We start from the raw sequence: 18,468 nt of genomic DNA, 5'->3' as shown, positions 1-18,468 counted from the left end.
GAATTGTGGTATTTTTAAGCCTAATAAAGCTTTTCAGAAGTGGAAACCCAATATATTACTATATATTTACAGGCAATAAGGATTCAGTTTTTGCCAGCTTGAGTTGAGGAGCTGAGAATTCAGATGGGAACAAGAAGTGGCTTATACTTCAGTGAAGGGAACACAGGGCATATGGTTGGGGTAAGATGAGTGGGACAGTGAGCAATAGTGCTAGAAGACTAGACAGTGGCCGTACTGAGACGCTGTACTTTATTTTTCAGGCTATGGAAGACCTTAAAGAGTTCTAAAGCATGATGGAGAGTGTGAATGGGAGAGGAGCAACTGATTTGTGTTTTAGAAATATCAGTCTGGTAGCAATGTAGGATTCCTACTGAGAGTAGAAGAAATCAGAGCCTGAGAGAGTAATTAAGAGCCTCCAGCAGTGTGGCTACAGAGGAGGGATGCCGGGAGGTGTCTACATGGTTGCTTGTTTTCTTCATTCAACAGATATTCATTAAGTCACTAGGTGGTAGGACATAATGCAGAGAAACACAGACGTGATTTTTGCCCTCATGGAGCCAGACGGCAAGCAACAGAGAGAAGTCTAAGATAGCATCCAGGTCTCTGCTTAGGTTGCTGGATGGAAGCTGGTGCACTGAGAACAATAGGACGTATGGGGGAGATAGAAGCTTGTGTGTATAGTTGAGGAGTGGCTTCTGAGCAATTGCAGATAACGTTCAGTTTTAGACAAGCTAAGCTAAAGTACTTGGGAAGTCGCTGGGAGACTTTGGGGTTGAGAGGTCTAGGCCGATGATTCTTGGACCTTAACGTGCGCTGGAACCATCTGGGATCTTGATAAAATGCACATTTTGATGCAGTAGGTCTGGAGCGAGCCTCTGGAGCGAGATTCTTAGTTCTAACAAGCTCCTAGGTGATGCTGATGCTGATGCTGATGGTCCAGGGACCATAGTTGGAGCAGCAGAAGTGTAGTTAAAAAATTTGTTAAAAATAGTTAAATAGGGGGCCGGCCCGGTGCCGCAAGCCCGCTGCGGCGGCCCTGGGTTCGCCAGTTCAGATCCTGGGTGCGCACAGATGCACTGCTTGGCAAGCCACGCTGTGGCGGCGTCCCATATAAAAGTGGAGGAAGATGGGCACGGATGTTAGCCCAGGGCCAGTCTTCCTCAGCAAAAAAAGAAGAGGATTGGCAGATGTTAGCACAGGGCTGACCTCACAAAAAAAAAAAAAAAAAAAAGTTAAATAGTTAAAAATCTCTGTCTCAGGGCCGGCCCCATGGCGTAGCGGTTAAGTGCGCGCGCTCCGCTGCTGGCAGCCCAGGTTCAGATCCCAGGTGGGCACCAACACACTGCTTGTCAGGCCATGCTGTGGCAGCGTCCCACATACAGTGTAGGAAGATGGGCACGGATGTTAGCTCAGAGCCAGTCTTCCTCAGCAAAAAGAGGAGGATTGGCATGGACGTTAGCTCAGGGCTGATCTTCCTCACAAAATAAATAAAGAACACCTTTAAAAAAAAAACAAACCCTGTCTCTGTCTGCGCACGCGCACACACACATTTTAAGCTTTAGAAGAAACTTATAAACAAACTCTTTTGGAGCAGAACCATTTACAGATTGCAGAATGCCTACATATGTGTACATATACATTCATTTACAATGAAATTGCTTTTGCAGAAAGTCCATAATCTCCAGGTCATCTGGAAAATATTTCTTTATGTCAAACATAGACAGAACATATTTTGTTGACTTTACTTATGGTTGTCAAAGGGGAATAATGAACTCATATTTACAGATAACCATTTCCAAACCACAGTTTATTTTTAAGTGTTGACTTTTCAACTCTAATCCATAAAATCTGAAAGGTGGTAAAAAAGAGAAAACAGAATGTCCAGCTAACATTTTTAAGGAAGGTGTTTCTGTGAGGGAAATACTGTGTAGTGTTTGTTGCCTTAGGGAAGAAGACAGCAAATGTCATTTGTGGAATAAGTATATATAATTGCATGTCAGACTCTGAGCCTGCACTAAAAACAGTGGATGTTATTGGTTTTTCACTTTTGGGTTGTTTTACTAGGCAAAACAGTTGAGAATAAATCTTCAGCTTTTTATTCTCTGCATCTTAGATAAGAACAATGTTAAGAGTACAGAAAAGGGTTTTCTAAGATGCAGAGAATAACAGGGAAGTAGGATTCCTTCTAATAGTATTTGATGTGTTGAAATCCAGTCAATGTTTATGTAGTAACTAGGCATTTAACTTAAATCTACCTTTCATAAGCACTGTTTACTCTTGAAGTGACTGGTGACCATTCTCTTTGCTCTGAGCATTGTCCATATAAATTATGGGGGGAAATTGAGTACATATCACTCTCCTTCTAGTGGGAAAATTTCTCTGATTGGGACTCCTTTCTTTACTGTGACTGCTGGGATGATGTGGTTTGTGTGACACTGAAGATACTCTAGGAGTAAGACTTTCTACTTCTTGGTTGGGTTTGTAGTTTTATTTCCTTTTATACTTGTTCATTGACTCTATTCTCATTTAACAGGAAAATAAAACCAATTGCATAGAGAAAGATAGAGATGTTTCAGTCTCATTAACAGACCAAAACCTCATTAGGGAGACAACTGTTGTGATGAAAGGTGCTTAACATCAGAAGACCTGGATTAAAATCCTGGCTCAGTTCCTTCCCAGTTGAGTAACCATTTCAGAGCCTCAGTCTCCTCAGCATGGAATACTGCACACAGGTAAAATGTATTTATCATACAGTACCATGTATGCCATGAGAAAAGATTCTTATGTAGGCAGTACTCATAATGAAGTGACTCAGATTGAAAAATACATAAGTAATAAATTGAATGATAAGTATTTAAATATCTTAGCTAATGGCATGGAATGCAAATAACTAAAAATAAGTCAAATTCTTATTTTTAAGTTTCTAAATTTTCAACCTTGAAATTGGTGTCAAAATCTATGTTGTGCCCGGGCAAAAGATCTGTAGAACTGCATGATCCACAGGTTCAGGGGAAAAAGTGCAGAACTTTGAGGATATGTATAAATATAAAGAACAACCTTTGAAAAACACCATTTTGACCCTAGAATATCTTTTTTTGTCCATTCATATTTACAGTCCTCCCAAACTACTAGGTCTTTTCTTTCTCTAACATGATTCCACTAAATTTTGCTTTCTTGTGCTTTTCTTCCAGAAGACATCTTGATTCTTTGCTTGAGTCCCTATTAAAAATAATTTAACTGAATGTTTAAAGACATAAAGCAAATTCTCAGCTGCTCTTGCATGCTTAAAACTTATAACCGCTCATGTTTTACATTTTTAAATACTAGAAAAAGACAACTCTATCTTGTTCTTCCATTAAGGTTACTGTGTGTGTGCGTCTGTGTGTGTATCCTATTCCATATATGAAAAACAAACAAAATACAGGCATACTCGGGCGATATTGCGGGTTCAGTTCCAGACCACCACAATAAAGTGGATATTGCAATAAAGCGAGTCACACAAATTTTTGGTTTCCCAGTGCATATAAAAGTTACATTTACACCATACGGTAGTCTGTTACTGCAATAGCAGTATGTCTAAAAAAATGTACATACCTTAATTAAGAAATAGTTTATTGCTAAAAGAGTCCTAACCATCATCTGAGCCTTCAGTGAGTTGTAATCTTTTTCCTGGTGGAGGGTCTTGCCTTGAGGTTAATGGCTGCTGACTGATCAGGGTGGTGGTTGCTGAAGGTTGGGGTGGCTGTGGCAATTTTTTAAAATAAGACAACCGTGAAGTTTACTGCATCAATTGACTCTTCCTTTCACGAATGATTTCTCTGTAGCATGCAATGCTGTTTGATAGCATGTTACCCACAGTAGGACTCCTTTCCAAATTGGAGTCAGTCCTCTCAAAACCTGCTGCTGCTTTATCGACTAAGTTTATGTCATATTTTAAACCCTTTGTTGTCATTTCAACAATCTTCACAGTATCTGCGCCAGGAGTAGATTCTATCTCAAGAAACCACTTTCTTTGCTCATCCATAAGAAGCAACTCCTCACCTGTTCAAGTTTTAGCATGAGATTGCAGTAATTCAGTCACATCTTCAGGCTCCACTTCTAATTCTAGTTATCTTGCTGTTTCTGCTACATCTGTGTTACTTCCTACACTGATCTTGAACCCTCAAATTTATCCGTGAGGATTGGGATCAACTTCTTCTAAAATCTTGTTAATGTTGATATTTTGATCTCTTCCCATGAATCATGAATGTTCTTAATGGCATCTAGAATGGTGAATCCTTTCCAGAAGCTTTTCAATTTAATTTTCCCAGATTCATCAGAGGAATCACTATCTTTGGCAGCTATAGCCTTACGAAATGTATTTCTTAAATAATAAGACTTGAAAGTCAAATGACTTCTTGATCCATGGGCTGCAGAATGGATGTTGTGTTAGCAGGAATGAGAACAACATTCATCTCGTACATCGCCATCAGAGCGCTCAGGTGAACAGGTGCCTTGTCAATGAGCAGTCATATTTTGACAGGGATCTTTTTTCTGAGCCTTAGGTCTTAACAGTGGGCTTAGAAAGTTCAGTAAACCATGTTGTAAATAGATGTGCTGTCATCCAGGCTTTATTGTTCCATTTATAGAGCAGAGGCAGAGTAGATTTAGTCTCATTCTTAAGGGCCCTAGGATTTTTGGAATGGTGAATGAGCATTGGCTTCAACTTGATGTCACCAGCTGTATTAGCCTTTAACAAGAGAGTCAGCCTGTCCTTTGAAGCTTTGAAGCCAGGCATTGACCTCTCTTCTCTAGCTATGAAAGTCCTAAATGGCATCTTTTTCCAATAGAAGGCTGTTTTGTCAACGTTGAAATCTGTTGTTTAGTATAGCCATCTTCATTAATTATCTTAGCTAGATCTGGATAATTATTCCTTCTGGATAGATCTTGTCACAGCTTCTACATTAGCACTTGCTGCTTCACCTTGTACTTTTATGTTATGGGGATGGCTTTTTCTCTTAAACTTCAAGAACCAACCTCTGCTAGCTTCAAATCTTTCTTCTGCAGCTTCCTCACCTCTCTCAGCCTTCAGAGAATTGAAGAGTTAGGGCCTTGGTCTGGATTAGGCTTTCGCCTAAGGGAATGTTGTAGCTGGTTTGATCTGCTATCCAGGCCACTAAAACTTTCTCCATATCAGCAATAAGGCTGTTTTGCTTTCTTGTCATTTATGTGTTCACTGGATTAGCATTTTTAATTTCCTTCAAGGACTTTTCCTTTGCATTCACAACTTGGCTAATTGTTTGGCACAAGAGGCCTAGATTTCATCCTATCTCGGCTTTTTTTTGTTTTTTTTTGGTGAGGAAGATCAGCCCTGAGCTAACATCCATTGCCAATCCTCCTCTTTTTGCTGAGGAAGATCGTCCCTGGGCTAACATCCATGCCCATCTTCCTCTACTTTATATGGGACGCTGCCCCAGCATGGCTTGACAAGCGGTGCGTAGATCCGCACCCGGGATCCAGGCCTGTGAACCCCAGGCCGCTGAACCAGAGCGCACATACTTAACCACTATGCCACTGGGCCGGCCCCCTATCTCGGCTTTTGACATGCCTTCCTCAGTAAGCTTAAGCATTTCTAGCTTTTGATTTAAAGTGAGAGAGGTGCTACTCTTCCTTTCACTTGAACACTTAGAGGCCATTGTAGGGTTATTAATTGGCCTAATTTCAATATTGTTGTGTCTCATTAATATTGAAAAGTTAGGGATTTCCCCCAAAAGTTCACCAAATATCACTGTGCTTTCTGTTGATAGCACTGAAATGCCAGGAGGTAGACTTTGCATTCAGTTATAGTCATCAGAACTCAGGGCTACAGATACTAGTTCTATATGTAGGTCAGAAACCAGGGTAAATGGTTGTGTGTTTTTAAACATTGGAGGAAATCTTTAAAAGAATTATCTTGAGTAAAATAGCCTATAAAATTTCCTCTCTTGGTGACCTACATTAAACTTTGGACCCTGGGACATACTAACTAAAAATAGTTACTGAAGAGTTGGTTTATTGCCCTCAATACATTGGCCCCAGGGAAACTCAGACACTCAGATTCCCTAGGTTTTGTGGTAAACCCAACTGCCCACAGAGAATATTTTCCTAATTTATCTTATGATCCTAACTAAAAGCAGGATAATTTATGGCATGTAGGCAACATTTTTGATAATAAAGTGAAAACCAGCTCACTAGTCACTATTGGCAGCTATTATAAATCCCAAATGGATATAAATGTTCATAATTATGTACAAAAGGTTAGTTTTTTCTTTATGATTCAATTAAAAACAGGTTGGCTACTCTGTAAACGATATCTTCCAATTCCTGGCTTTGATGATCAGCTACAATATAAAAAGTTGAGTTGCTTATTTAAATTAGTTTTGATAGCTAATAGGGATTTATGTTATTTCCCCAAGTTCCTAAGATTAGACTTTATCAGTGGACCTTCTCTGTTTCAGTAGTTAGTGGTGAAAAATGGCTTAACACAGAGAGAGCCTCTATCACCAGTCTTGCAGGAAAGAGTGGAGTATGCTATTGATATTTTCAGGGCTTCCTTATTGTATGCTTCCAGGCTTTTTCTCTCAGTAGCTACCAGTAGAGGCAAATGTGTAAACAGAAATGAGTTTCCTGAAACACTATCAGTCTGCCATTTCCTCTTTCCTGGTTATCTTAAACTGAACAAATAAAGGAATGAACAAATAAAATCTTTGTTATAAAAGTTGCATAATATTAAATTTGTAAGATAAAGAAATTATAAATAAATTCGTTGTTTAGAAAAATTCAAGAAGGCTTAGGTCATATAACATTAAAATTATCTACTGCACAGGTGGAAGTTTTATGAGTCTTGGAAGTTGCGCTTTGATTATCTGACTGCACAATGATTAACACCAAAGTCAGCATGATCATAAAGGAAGACAAAGGCTGGTAGTGTGTCTTAGCATGGGTGCTTTTTGCACTTGGAGTGAGGTGATTCTTCATTATGTAAGAATGTCTGGCACATTACATGATGTTCAGTATCTCAGGTCCCCACTTACTAATTGCCAGTGGAGCCCACCTGTCATGGTGATAATCAAAACTGCCCTCATAGGTTTCCAAATGCTCCCAGTGGGGCTGCTAATTCTTCCACTGGAAATCACTGCTTTATCATAAAGACTTAATTGTTCTTCCTTATCACCCATCCTTTTCTCACCAGGTACCTTGGCTCTTTTCTCTCTACCCTTGGTCTTGATACCGTTGTCTCTGAACACCTCATTTAGGACTTGCTTTACTGACTAAAGATTCTCTTGCATCTTGCATTTTTCTTTCTCTACTGGCTTCTTTCTCAACATATAGATATAATCTTGTATATCTAATCATACATAAACCCAAACAAAGCAGTTAATATTCAAACAAAAATTTGCATCCTAAAATTATATTTCTTACTCTTCTATCACTATTTTGGGTTGTAGACTTTTGGAATTAGCCTGATTTTTACAGGCCTCATAATAAATTATGAAAGAGAAATTCTTCTGTTTCTTTAATGGGCAAATGAGTGTAGCACTAATAACTATTTGATAAGATATACACAGATTGTATTTCCAGGAAGTCTTGGGAACCACTATTTGAAGATTGGATTTTTGGGCTTTGTTTCAATATTATATGTTATTCTGTAGGATGTTACGCCTGTTAAAGATGAGTGGTATACTTTGAAGTTCCATCCTTCCTCCCTTCCTTCCTTCCTTCTTCTCTCTCTTTTTTACTTTCTTTCTAAAAATACTTTCATATTGCATTTTTTTCAGGTCCCAAGTAGCCTAAGTTTAGTTATATATCCATCAATTCTGTCCTTTGGAAAGAATTTTACTTATCTATTTGTGTGAATGAAAATTATCCATTCTTACTAACATCTCCCAAACTGAAATTGTTCTCTTTATTATATTTTTAAAAAATGATGCCCTTTAGCTCTCTTTCTTAAGAAGCTTGGTAGAGGATGATTCACCATCAAATTGAGAAAGGTTTGCTATGGATATAATTTACATGAGAAATATGAATTGATTTTTATCACCTTTTGGAGCAAATGTGTTTGTTTTTCTCTTCTAATATAAGCATATAAATATCTGGAGAATTTATTTGAGTAATGAAGGCTTTTCTATTATGGAAAACATTTTAGACCATCTTTTTCCCCCTAAAAGCATTGTTCTTTCCTCATTTTTCTCTTTCATTATTTAAGTTTCATGAAGGAATGGAGTTGTAACTCATATTATTTATGCTTCACTTCATCTTGCTGCTTCAAAATATGCTCATACCCAACTAGCAGTTTTAGTAATTTCTTCATCTACCACAACTGTACATCCTTTGATAATCATTTCTTTAAAAAATGTTTATTATGAAATTTATCATCTACATAAATTGTTTAAGATGCGTGTATAATTTACGTAGTAATAAGAAGACAAACACTATGTGTTCACCACATGCTGCTTAAGAAAAAAACGTGATCAGAACCTTATAAAGGCTCCTGTGCCCCCTCCCTGATCACTTCTGTCTTCACAGCTCTATGGAAGTAAACCCTATACTGAATTTTGTGTAAATCACTTGTATTCTTTTATTTATAGCTTTACTACATATGTATGTATCTGAAAGCAACATTCTGTTAGTTTTGCCTGTTTTTGAAGTTTATATAGTGATATTTAATGATTTCTTTTAAGACTTTTTATTCAATATTATGTTTGCAAGCGTCATCCATGCTAATACCTATAGTTTACTCATTTTCTCTGCTATAGAGTATTTCATTGAATGGATATACCACAATTTATTTGTCTAGTGTACTGTTGGTTGGCATTAGAGTTATGATTCTCACATTTTTGATATTATGACACTGCTTCAGTGTCATATAACTATGTTTCCTGATTAGCACATGCAGGAGTTATTTTTAGGGTTTATATGTGGATTAAAATATAATTTTAATTTATCATCATAGGATATGCAGATTTTACCTTATTAGAAAATGCCAAATTATTTTCCCAGTGGTTGTACCAACTTCTATACTACCTAGTAGCAGATGCTATAGTTTTAAATTTTGTCCAAAATATTCGCTGTGAAGTGTTTGGGGGTTATTTTTATTTACTCTTCTGCAAAATTCCTGTTCATATATTTAAACATTTGTCTCCTTGGTTGTTACCTTTTTGTCAATTTGTAACAGTTTTTATATATTCTAGATGTGAATCTTCTGTTGATATTTTAGGCTGCAAATATCACAGTTTGTGGCTTTTCTTTTCATTCTATTTATTTTTTATTCAAACAGAATGTCCTTAATTTAATGTAATTGTATTCACTGGACTGTTCCTTTTATAATAAATTTTTTGTGTATTGATTAAGAAGTTCTTCCTTATCATAAAATTATAAGATATTCTGTTTGACTTTTTATGTTGTTTGTGAAGTTGAGACACATTTTCATTTATTTCTATATGTGTAACCAATTGTAGCACCATTTATTGATTAATCCACCTCTTCCTCACCGATCTGTAGTACCTCTCTGTCATAAATAAAGTTTTCTAATATATGCATGTTTATTTCTGGACTTTATTCTGTCCTATTTGTCTGTTTATCTGAATGTGTAGCAAAGGCATATTATTTTAATTACTATAGTTCTATATAAAAATCTTAGTATTCTGTTCACCTTGTTCTTCTGGAGTGTCCTAGTTTTTCATGGCCCTCTACTCTTTTGTATACATTATGGAATCAGCTAATCAAAGTCCAGGAAAACCCCTGCTGAGATTTGGTTTGGAATTATATTGAATCTGTATGTCAATCTGGAGAGAACTGACATCTTTCTGGTATTGAATCTTATTATCTAACAACATGTATAACTCGCCATTGATTTAGGTTTTTTTAATGTCTCTCAATAAATTTTTATGAATTTCTTCATAAAAGACTTGCACAAAAAATTAATCTCATCCCTTAAAATCAGTTATGCTTCTTATAATGTTTTCAGATATTCATCTTGAAAAATTGCATATTTTACTTTAATGTTATTTGACCCCCCAAATAAAGTAAATATAATGACCAAAAGTAAATGAACAATTAGTTATACAGCCTTCTCTTTCTCCTCCCCAGGGCAAATGTTTCTTTCAACCATTGATCCATCTCTAGAATCACTCATCCAGTCTACTGGCATCTACATTCTCCATGCCAATAGCATGGCTAATTATTTAGAAGGCAGGTGTTTCTCTAGATAGTAATAACTAGTGTAATTATCCTTTCTAAAATGTGTACATATGCAGTACAAATACCCCATCATATTATACAATATAATAAATAGCTAATACGGTATTTCATACCTAGCTGATGTTAACTATACATAATTCTCTGGCTTATTATCATAATAATATCCTTCACATTGTTGAGTTCCCTTCAAGCTTACCAAATTCTTTCATCCATGGCATTTCTCTTGGGCCTCCCAACAATATTATTAAGTCAGAGCATGTGTTATTGTCCTCTTTTTGAAGAGGAGGAAAGTGAAACTTGGAAAGATTGAGTAGTTTGCACAGGATTGCATAATTGGTCTACAGGAGAGATGAGCCTCAAGTTCCAGTTTGCTGAAATCAGAGCCAGTGTTCCTGCCTCTTTACAGGAGAGTTGGTAGTGGTAGAGACTGTGGGATCATAAGACAAATTGGTCTCTGACCTTTTTTGTAATTGTTATTCAGTTTATCTAACGTAAAAGCATTAGTTGCAGCTTGCCAGTGGCTTCCTGCCTCTGTCTACTATCATACCCAGCCCATTGTGCACCTGCTTGCCTTCCCAGTCCCTGTGGACATTTGAATTTGTGACCTCTGCCCTAGAATGAGCCTGGCATTCCCTATTATATACGCATTTTTTTCTTCCTTATACTTGTTCTGATTATTTATCACCAGACAAATCTTCTAAACTGCTCTGCAATTCTATTGTGAAAAGATAAATAAATTATTATTCTCCTAAGAATATGAACAGAACACATATTACAGTGCCTTGCACTCAATATGTGCTTACTAAATGTTAATTGATGATGAAAAAGATTTAAATCTTCCTCTAAATAATAAGATTCTGTAGTAATCTATCAAAATCTAATTTTGTCGAAGTCACTTCACCTCATTGTAGGAGAAAGTGGCTCAGTTTAACATATCAAATGTTATCAGCTCATAAAATCAAACTTGCTCTGTGCTTGGTACTGTATGGGATTTTATCCGGAAAGGTTTGGATTATGTTGCCACCATTGGCGGAAAAGTTATATAAAGTGTGTGCATTGGAAAGATCTTTGCACAAGACATGTTTGACACGCCGCATTATCCCACTGATGCTATTTTCCTCCAAGTATAGATGTTTCTCTTTGTCCTCTCCTTACAGGATTCCTCGTATAGTCTTTCCAAAGCAATATTTGTTCCTACAGATCTGGATGTCCTCCAGTAGTTCAGAATTTTACTTAGCACCAACAATTAATTGAGCTGCAATTAAGAGGAGTAATTATTGATGAAAATGATGCCCCGTTAACTTCAGAAAGGTAGGATGCTTTAATCCATTGCCGCCTTCAAGGTTGGCTTTTGAATTCTAAACAATGGAGTTCAATGTAATCCTTTCTCTATTTGTAGGAAGCTTTGTTTTATTTGGAATTTATAAAGGAAGCTTTGTTAGGTAAAAGTGCTGTACAAGTCCTTTTTTATGTAAGTCCATGTATTAATCAAAACAGCTTCGTGGGTTACTGTGTGGACTGTAACACCAGGTGGCAATAAAATATCTTCCTCATTACAATCAATACTGATGTGCTGCAGAGACCTCCTGTACGTGATGCCTTTCTCGATGAGCACCCTCACTCAGTGGTAGGGAAAATGAGTATGGGCTGTATGAAACCATTTCAGCACCACCCTGAGCTTAATAGTGCTGTCTTTCATCGCCTGTTAACAAGCTGCGCTGGTGCCATAAAGTGTTCAAGCTGATAAATGCTGTCAAAGCTCCTTCAATGCAAAGATTTTCTGCTGTATTTAACATGTTAACTTTTATTTTAATGATGCCAAACACACATCAATTGTTGTTTGTTCAACATGCAGTGTGGTCTCTGGAGCCATCCTGTTAGCCACAAAGTAGAGTGTATGTCCCATTCCAGTGACTATTGGCAAAATTCTTCAATTAAAAGCTGTGGAGTTATGCTGACTCTTAATTCACTTTCTCCCGGAAGTAAAATAGATATACGTACCTGCTGTGAAATTGTCGCGTTTGTTTAGTTTGATTTTCAGTGCATATCGGACATGAATTTATCATAGAAACTAAGGTACAAGCTAAGAAGGAGAACTCCATGAAGATGTTTTATGAGATGCCCATATGGGGCGCAGGGTTCAAGTTTACACAGCTACTTAATACTAGTTTAGCAGCTCGACCACTGTGATGACTCATTAACACGTGCATTGTGCTTATTCTGTGCCAGGCACTGTGCTGAGTGTTTACTTATTTGCATTTATTTAATTTTCACAACAAACCTATTTATTAGGTGTCCTTGTCCTCATTTTACTGATTAAAAAAACTAAGGTACAGGAGATGAAACAATTTGTCTGAGGCCATAGACAGGATCTGGTAGAACCTCTATTGGAACCCAGATATTCTGGTTCCAAAGTTTGTGCACTTAACCAAAATTAGTGCATCAAATCGACTGAAATGATGTCAAAGATACCCTTGGCGTTGAAAGGGAGCACACTTACTGAATGCCTGCCTGTCTGATGGAGAAATGTTTTTACAGTTAACAAAGAGAACAGATTTCTTCTATAAATGTACTTTAGGATTACAGGGTTTAGATTACCCTTCTGGTCATGTTTTCCAAGGTTGAAAATGGAGAATAGTGGGAGTGGGAAGAGTGGACGTTTCTGGCTTCCATTTTTCTTCTCTTTATCATAGATCTTGCATCTCCCAAAGCAAGACTGAAGTCTGCAACCTCAGATGGTGCTAAATTCACAACAGAATTGAATTTCAGTTGCTACCCTTAGTAACTATATGGCACCCCTTTGGAAAGGACTCGCTAAAGAGTCTTTTTGTTTGTTTTTTGCTAACTTAAACATTACTATTTCATAATATTATGAAGAAGCTACTGATTTTCAGATTGATGTTTTCTTTTCCTTTCCTTCCTTGGATTTTCTCTCTATCCAGATCAGTTTCTCAGCTTCCTTTGCTGATTGTGCTCTCACTAAGACTTTTTGACAGTATCTCTGACATGTTTCCAGTAGACTTTTTGAATCATACTTTGGTTTCCAGGCGATGATTTCTGCCCTAGCTGAATTTTAGAACGTCAAGGTCATTCATCTATATCCTAGAAGGATGAATCACATATTTATGTTCTAGAAAGTAGACTGAGAAGAAAAATTTGCTACTTTATTAATTAGAGCCCTTTAACATTTTGTATTCTCAAGCTTAATCATTTGCTTGTTTGAACTAAAGTCATCTTCCTTGATCGCCATCATTAGTGACTGTCCATGAATGATTATCTCTCTGAATTTTATAAGTATGTTAGAATTTAATGGATTTTACATTCCCCATTAGGGATTAGATATCATTCAATATTTTACCATACCAATACATTTTTTAAAGCAAGAGGTTAACTATAGGAATGTTCTACCTCAGTAGTAGAGGGGAAAATTGCCCCTCAGTGGTTCTCAAATAGGGTGGATGTGGTATTGGGAGGGCAGAGAGAGAGCAATTGGATGAGCTAGGAGATCTACTCTTGGTGCCATTTTATAGTTTAAGCTTCCCAGGAGATTTCAAAGAGTTTACTCCCCAAAGATGAGAACCACTGCTTTAGTCCTGAACTTTCCTAGTGATGAACAGTTCATTCACTGTCTTTTGGAAATAGCCCATTACACTTTGGGAATCATTTAAAAATTCTTCTTTATGCCTAGCAGAGTGACTCATTACATTTGCTAGTTTCTACTTCTGATCCTTAAGACAACGCAGATGAATCTATTCCTTTTCTACCTGATGGTCTCTCAAATATCTGGAGCCGTCTTACTATTCCTACTTATTTTTCTCATGCACGTTGTGTCATGCCACTGTTTCCCATATTCCGTATTTTGAAAATCTCTCATGATTACAATACTTCTCCTTCCTTGTATCTTCTGCATGTGGAAATGGACACCGTATTCCACAAAGAAACAGCACAATCACCCATACACATATAGCATCTTCTGGTTTACCGAGTGCTTAATATATTTTTATGAGTTTTCTCATTTTATCCTCACAATGGCCCTGGCAGACACAGGCCTCTCATCGTGTACTTATCTATTGTCTTTCTCCTGAATAGACCAGAAGTTCCAGGCAGGGAGGATCTGACCTTGTTTCTTATTGTATCCCAACTCTATGCACAGTGCTTGGTGCACAGTAGTGACTTAATAAATTATTGTTGAATGAATGAACCCCATCATCCCATTGGGAACTGGCAGTTGAATTGGCATTCAGAGGTGGAATAAGTTTTAGAGCTTGGGAGAGTGGTCAGTTTTGCATAATGCTTAGTAAAAAGGCTTTGCAAGTTCATGCTTGTATTGTTTGTTTGTTTGTTTCAGCTGCCTTTGATTTTTCCTTTGCTTAAAATGACTATCAGAGTGTCCTGAACACTCAAAGCAATAATATTTTAGTCGAATATAGGTTTATATCAGTAAAACTCTCCTTTTCTCAAGTTATGAAGTTAGGAGTTTAAAAAAATTACTTTTAAAAGGAATTTTAATCCAAAAGAATAAATGGATTAAAATATCTGTTGGAAAATTAGAATTAGACACTTCAGTGAAAATGTTTTTGGTAAATTTGATATATCATTTAGTTAATAATAATTCATTCAAAAGAAAATATTTTTTAAAATGTCTTATATGTGTTGAGCATTTTTCAAGGCTCTTGAGAAATGATGTTAAGGACAAAGTCACTACTTTTATGGGTCTTATATTCTATTTGAGGAGGACAGACAACTTACAGTTAAACAAATAAGACAGGTAAGGTCCTTTTTGATAATGGTAAATGAAGGAAATATACAGAGTAATGTGCTAAAGAACAACAATGAGGAGGTGATATATTGGGCTGGGAATTGACGGATGAGAAGGAGGCAGCCATGCAGAGTGCTCATCATTTCAGCTGATGGAAGGAAGGCAAAGGTTCTGAGATGGGAGAGAGCTTGGTGTGCTCAAGGATTAGAAAGTTTGGTGAGCTGTAGCAGAAGAATGTCAACTTGGACATTTGGGATGAGGTTGGAGACATATGGGCCTCATCAGGAAGTCCTTATGGGCTGTGCTGAGGAGTTTGGCAGATTTTAAAGTGGTTTCCTTGTGCTGGGTGGACAGTGGAGTCTAGCGACACAAGGGTAAGCTGGAGGACTCATAGGAGGTGTTGAAAGTAAGCTAGGAGAGAAATGATGGTGGCTTCGACTAGCGTGGTGACAAAGGTTATGAAGAGAAGTGGATGGGTTTGAGATGGATATTGGAGGTAGCACTGACAGGTCTTACTGTAAGATTGGACGGGGGTGGTGTAGAAGGAAGAGAGGAAATAAGGATGACACCATGTAATGGCAGAAAGTTAAGGAAAAATCCCATTAAATCCTGTTCCTGGAATTATCAATATTATTGTTTTATATAAATGGACATCGCAGTTCATGAAGTGATATTCTCACTTTCAGGTACAACCATGCAGGAAGGCAGTTTGGAAATATGTGAGAAAATCTTAAAAATGTCTTATCACTTTTCCTATCCTAAATCTTAGTAGCCTTCTCCTACATATGTGTGAAGGAATACTGTAGACACCAGTCAGTCAATGATACACATGGGACTTTTTTTCTTTCACAGGTCTCCCTTACCTTTACTTAGTCCATTAAAAAGATACATATATCAGATATTTGTTGTTCCTTAGTTTTGTGAAATAATGACAACTCTTCTCTACCACTGGCCAGCGTTTGACCCGCACATGTATAAGTTTGCTTAGTTTTCCAAAACAGTGCAAAGTTTTACAAAGATAAGACAGTTCATTTACATAACCCAGAATAATTTGGCTGGCAAACTCAAGGAGATATAGCCTGTGGATCCAGTTTAACACATTCATTTAGATTGGCTGACTCCCATGTGTTCCCTGTGCTTGCAGAGGGTCCCATCTGCTCGGCTCCTGGCCAGAGACCATTGCGCCTGTAAGTGTTGAAATTTCTTATTGCAGACGCCCAGTGCTTCATAATTGGTTTAGGGTGCCCCAGATACCTACCAGTAACATTGTTAATTAGTACCAATGTAAATGGCAGTTATTCTAGAACTAGGATACCTGCCTGGTGCTAATGTACACAGATGATTGCAAAAGTCAAGACACTTCTTTCTTGCATTTTTCCCCTTTTGCCTCATGTCGATTTTATAACTAAAAGATGCCTTCTCCATTGCCCTCAAACAACTTAGCCCAGCATACAAAACCCTCATAATGACTTCCCAGGACCTCCCATAGAATTATCATCCTCTCATCTCCAAGCAGATCTCTCTGTGCCAGTTGAACTAGACTACTTGACATTTCCTTAGCAAACCCTTTGTTTCCACCCTTTGCACCTTTGTTCCTCGAGTTTTTTTCTGTTTGAAATTGCCTTTTCACCCCCTTAATCCCCACCTGTCACAAATTATACTCATTTCAAATGCCTGCCTAATGCTCCATCCTTTGATCTCCCAATAATTTGTTTGTTCCTCTCTTTTGATGTTTAACTCTTACCTCTTCTCCTAGCTTTATTAATTTATTATTTATATTTACTTATAGCCTGGGGTTTCATTGCATCTTCTCTGTATATTCTTCAAATTCTTTCTACTGCCAGCAGAGTGCCTTACACATAGGATGTTGTCAATTAGGATTTGACGACTTGAATTGAATTTTCACTATCTAACTATGGTCTAACTATAAGCAACAGAAAAAAAAATCATTTCAGGGCAAAGTTTTGAAATAACTCAGCCAGAGGCCTGCTTTTCCAGTTCCCATTTCACACCCTGGAAGGGATCAGGCTGCCATCAAGGCCATTCTAATCTTTAATCTTTGTTGTTCTTCTATGGTCAGAATGGCCCAGCCTCTGTTTTCTGAGTGGAAAATAAATACAAAGGGGGAAAGCCCTGCAGAGTGGGCTGAGCTGGGGAGAGACCAGGTGTATCTTCAGCAGGGATGCCATTAGAGAGCCCAATGGACTTGTTACATTCCAGGGCATGCTTTCTCTTGGATTGTATTATTTCTCTTTGAATTCTCTAAAACCTGTCAGGGATTTTCTGCCTTATCTCCCTTGAGGACAGCCAGTTAATCTAAGATTAGCCTGACAGCCCCTATTTTCCAGGTCTCTGGTTTCATCAATAAAGTAGGTTACATCTTTTTTGAGCTCCATTACCTCCTCCATAACCTTGCTCTCTTGATCCATATTGTGGCTTATTCTTTATATATATATACAGCCCGCCCCAACCATTTTTGGCTATCTTCCCACTTCCTATTCCCCCTCTTGAATGGGACCATTTAATTCAATAATTGCTGGGACTATAAAAGCCTGACAATCCCTGGGCCTTTTGTGTGGTGTTTTCACCTCGTTGCTCTCTGGTTGCCACCACTGACTTTGAGCCGAATGATGCAAGTGACCAACAGCATCATTCAGAATTACTGATGAATTGCCACCTTTACTTTCTGAGTGTTAATGATTAACTGATTTATTTCGCTTATCATAAAAGCCTATTTTCTAGGAATTTGGGAGAAGTTGCAAAGACCCTTACTGTTTTATACTAGAGGCAGTATCTTTAGAGTGTACACACCCCTCATGAGAGATGCATGAGATATCCCATTATATTTATTTTAATATCATGCCTTTATTTCTACTTTTAAATATACATGATCTATTAGCATAGTAGGACATAAAAATAATTTATAAAAATGCACCCATTGATGTTAACTGGTCAAGATGATTTTACTGATAGGGATGTGTAATCAAAATGTTTGGGGACGCTTGGTTTTCAGAGCATTGAGTATGGAGTCAGGCCTGGACACCCAGCTCCTTGCTCTGCCTATTTTCTAGGTGTATGACCTTGGACCAGCTAGTCTCTTTGGGTCTTGTTGTCCTCACCTGCAAATTGAAAGTGAAACCATGTCATAGGGCTTTTGAGAGGATTTGGAGAAGTTATGCATATGAAGAAGTTAACAAGTACCTGCCACATAGTATGCACTCATTACTGTGGTTATTCATAGTGATTGTTGATATTATTATTGTTGTTCTTTTTGTTGTTGTTATATTGCCTCATTGTCATAGTATTTCACCACTGGTTTATAATAGCAGAGGAACTAAACCTACTCTACATGTCAAATAATAAAAAAGCATCTCATACCAAACAAATTAAAAAATGTGAATGAATAAAAATTAGAATTTTTAAAACCACATGCACACACTTCTCCCCCCCTTAAAATTATGAATATAAATAGGTTTTGTTATATATTTGCA

General features: G+C 37.4%; 1 protein-coding gene and 1 long non-coding RNA gene across 6 annotated transcripts in view; both read left to right on the top strand.

The window, feature by feature from the left end:
- The window catches only part of LOC147916067 (uncharacterized), a 65,150-nt gene extending 53,620 nt beyond the window's left edge, over positions 1-11,530 (top strand). Inside the window, exons 2-3 of the long non-coding RNA XR_015553389.1 lie at positions 2,534-2,732; positions 11,376-11,530. This is a non-coding gene — a long non-coding RNA (uncharacterized LOC147916067). The remainder of the gene's footprint in view (positions 1-2,533; positions 2,733-11,375) is intronic.
- Positions 1-18,468, top strand: part of GPC6 (glypican 6) — a 1,052,395-nt gene that overhangs the window by 83,130 nt on the left and 950,797 nt on the right. The gene's annotated exons all lie outside the window — the stretch shown is intronic.

Source organism: Ceratotherium simum, chromosome 10 (assembly GCF_057802395.1).
Source record: "Ceratotherium simum simum isolate JZ-2026a chromosome 10, ASM5780239v1, whole genome shotgun sequence".
Lineage (NCBI taxonomy): Eukaryota > Metazoa > Chordata > Mammalia > Perissodactyla > Rhinocerotidae > Ceratotherium > Ceratotherium simum.
This window is presented reverse-complemented; position numbering and strand designations above follow the sequence as displayed.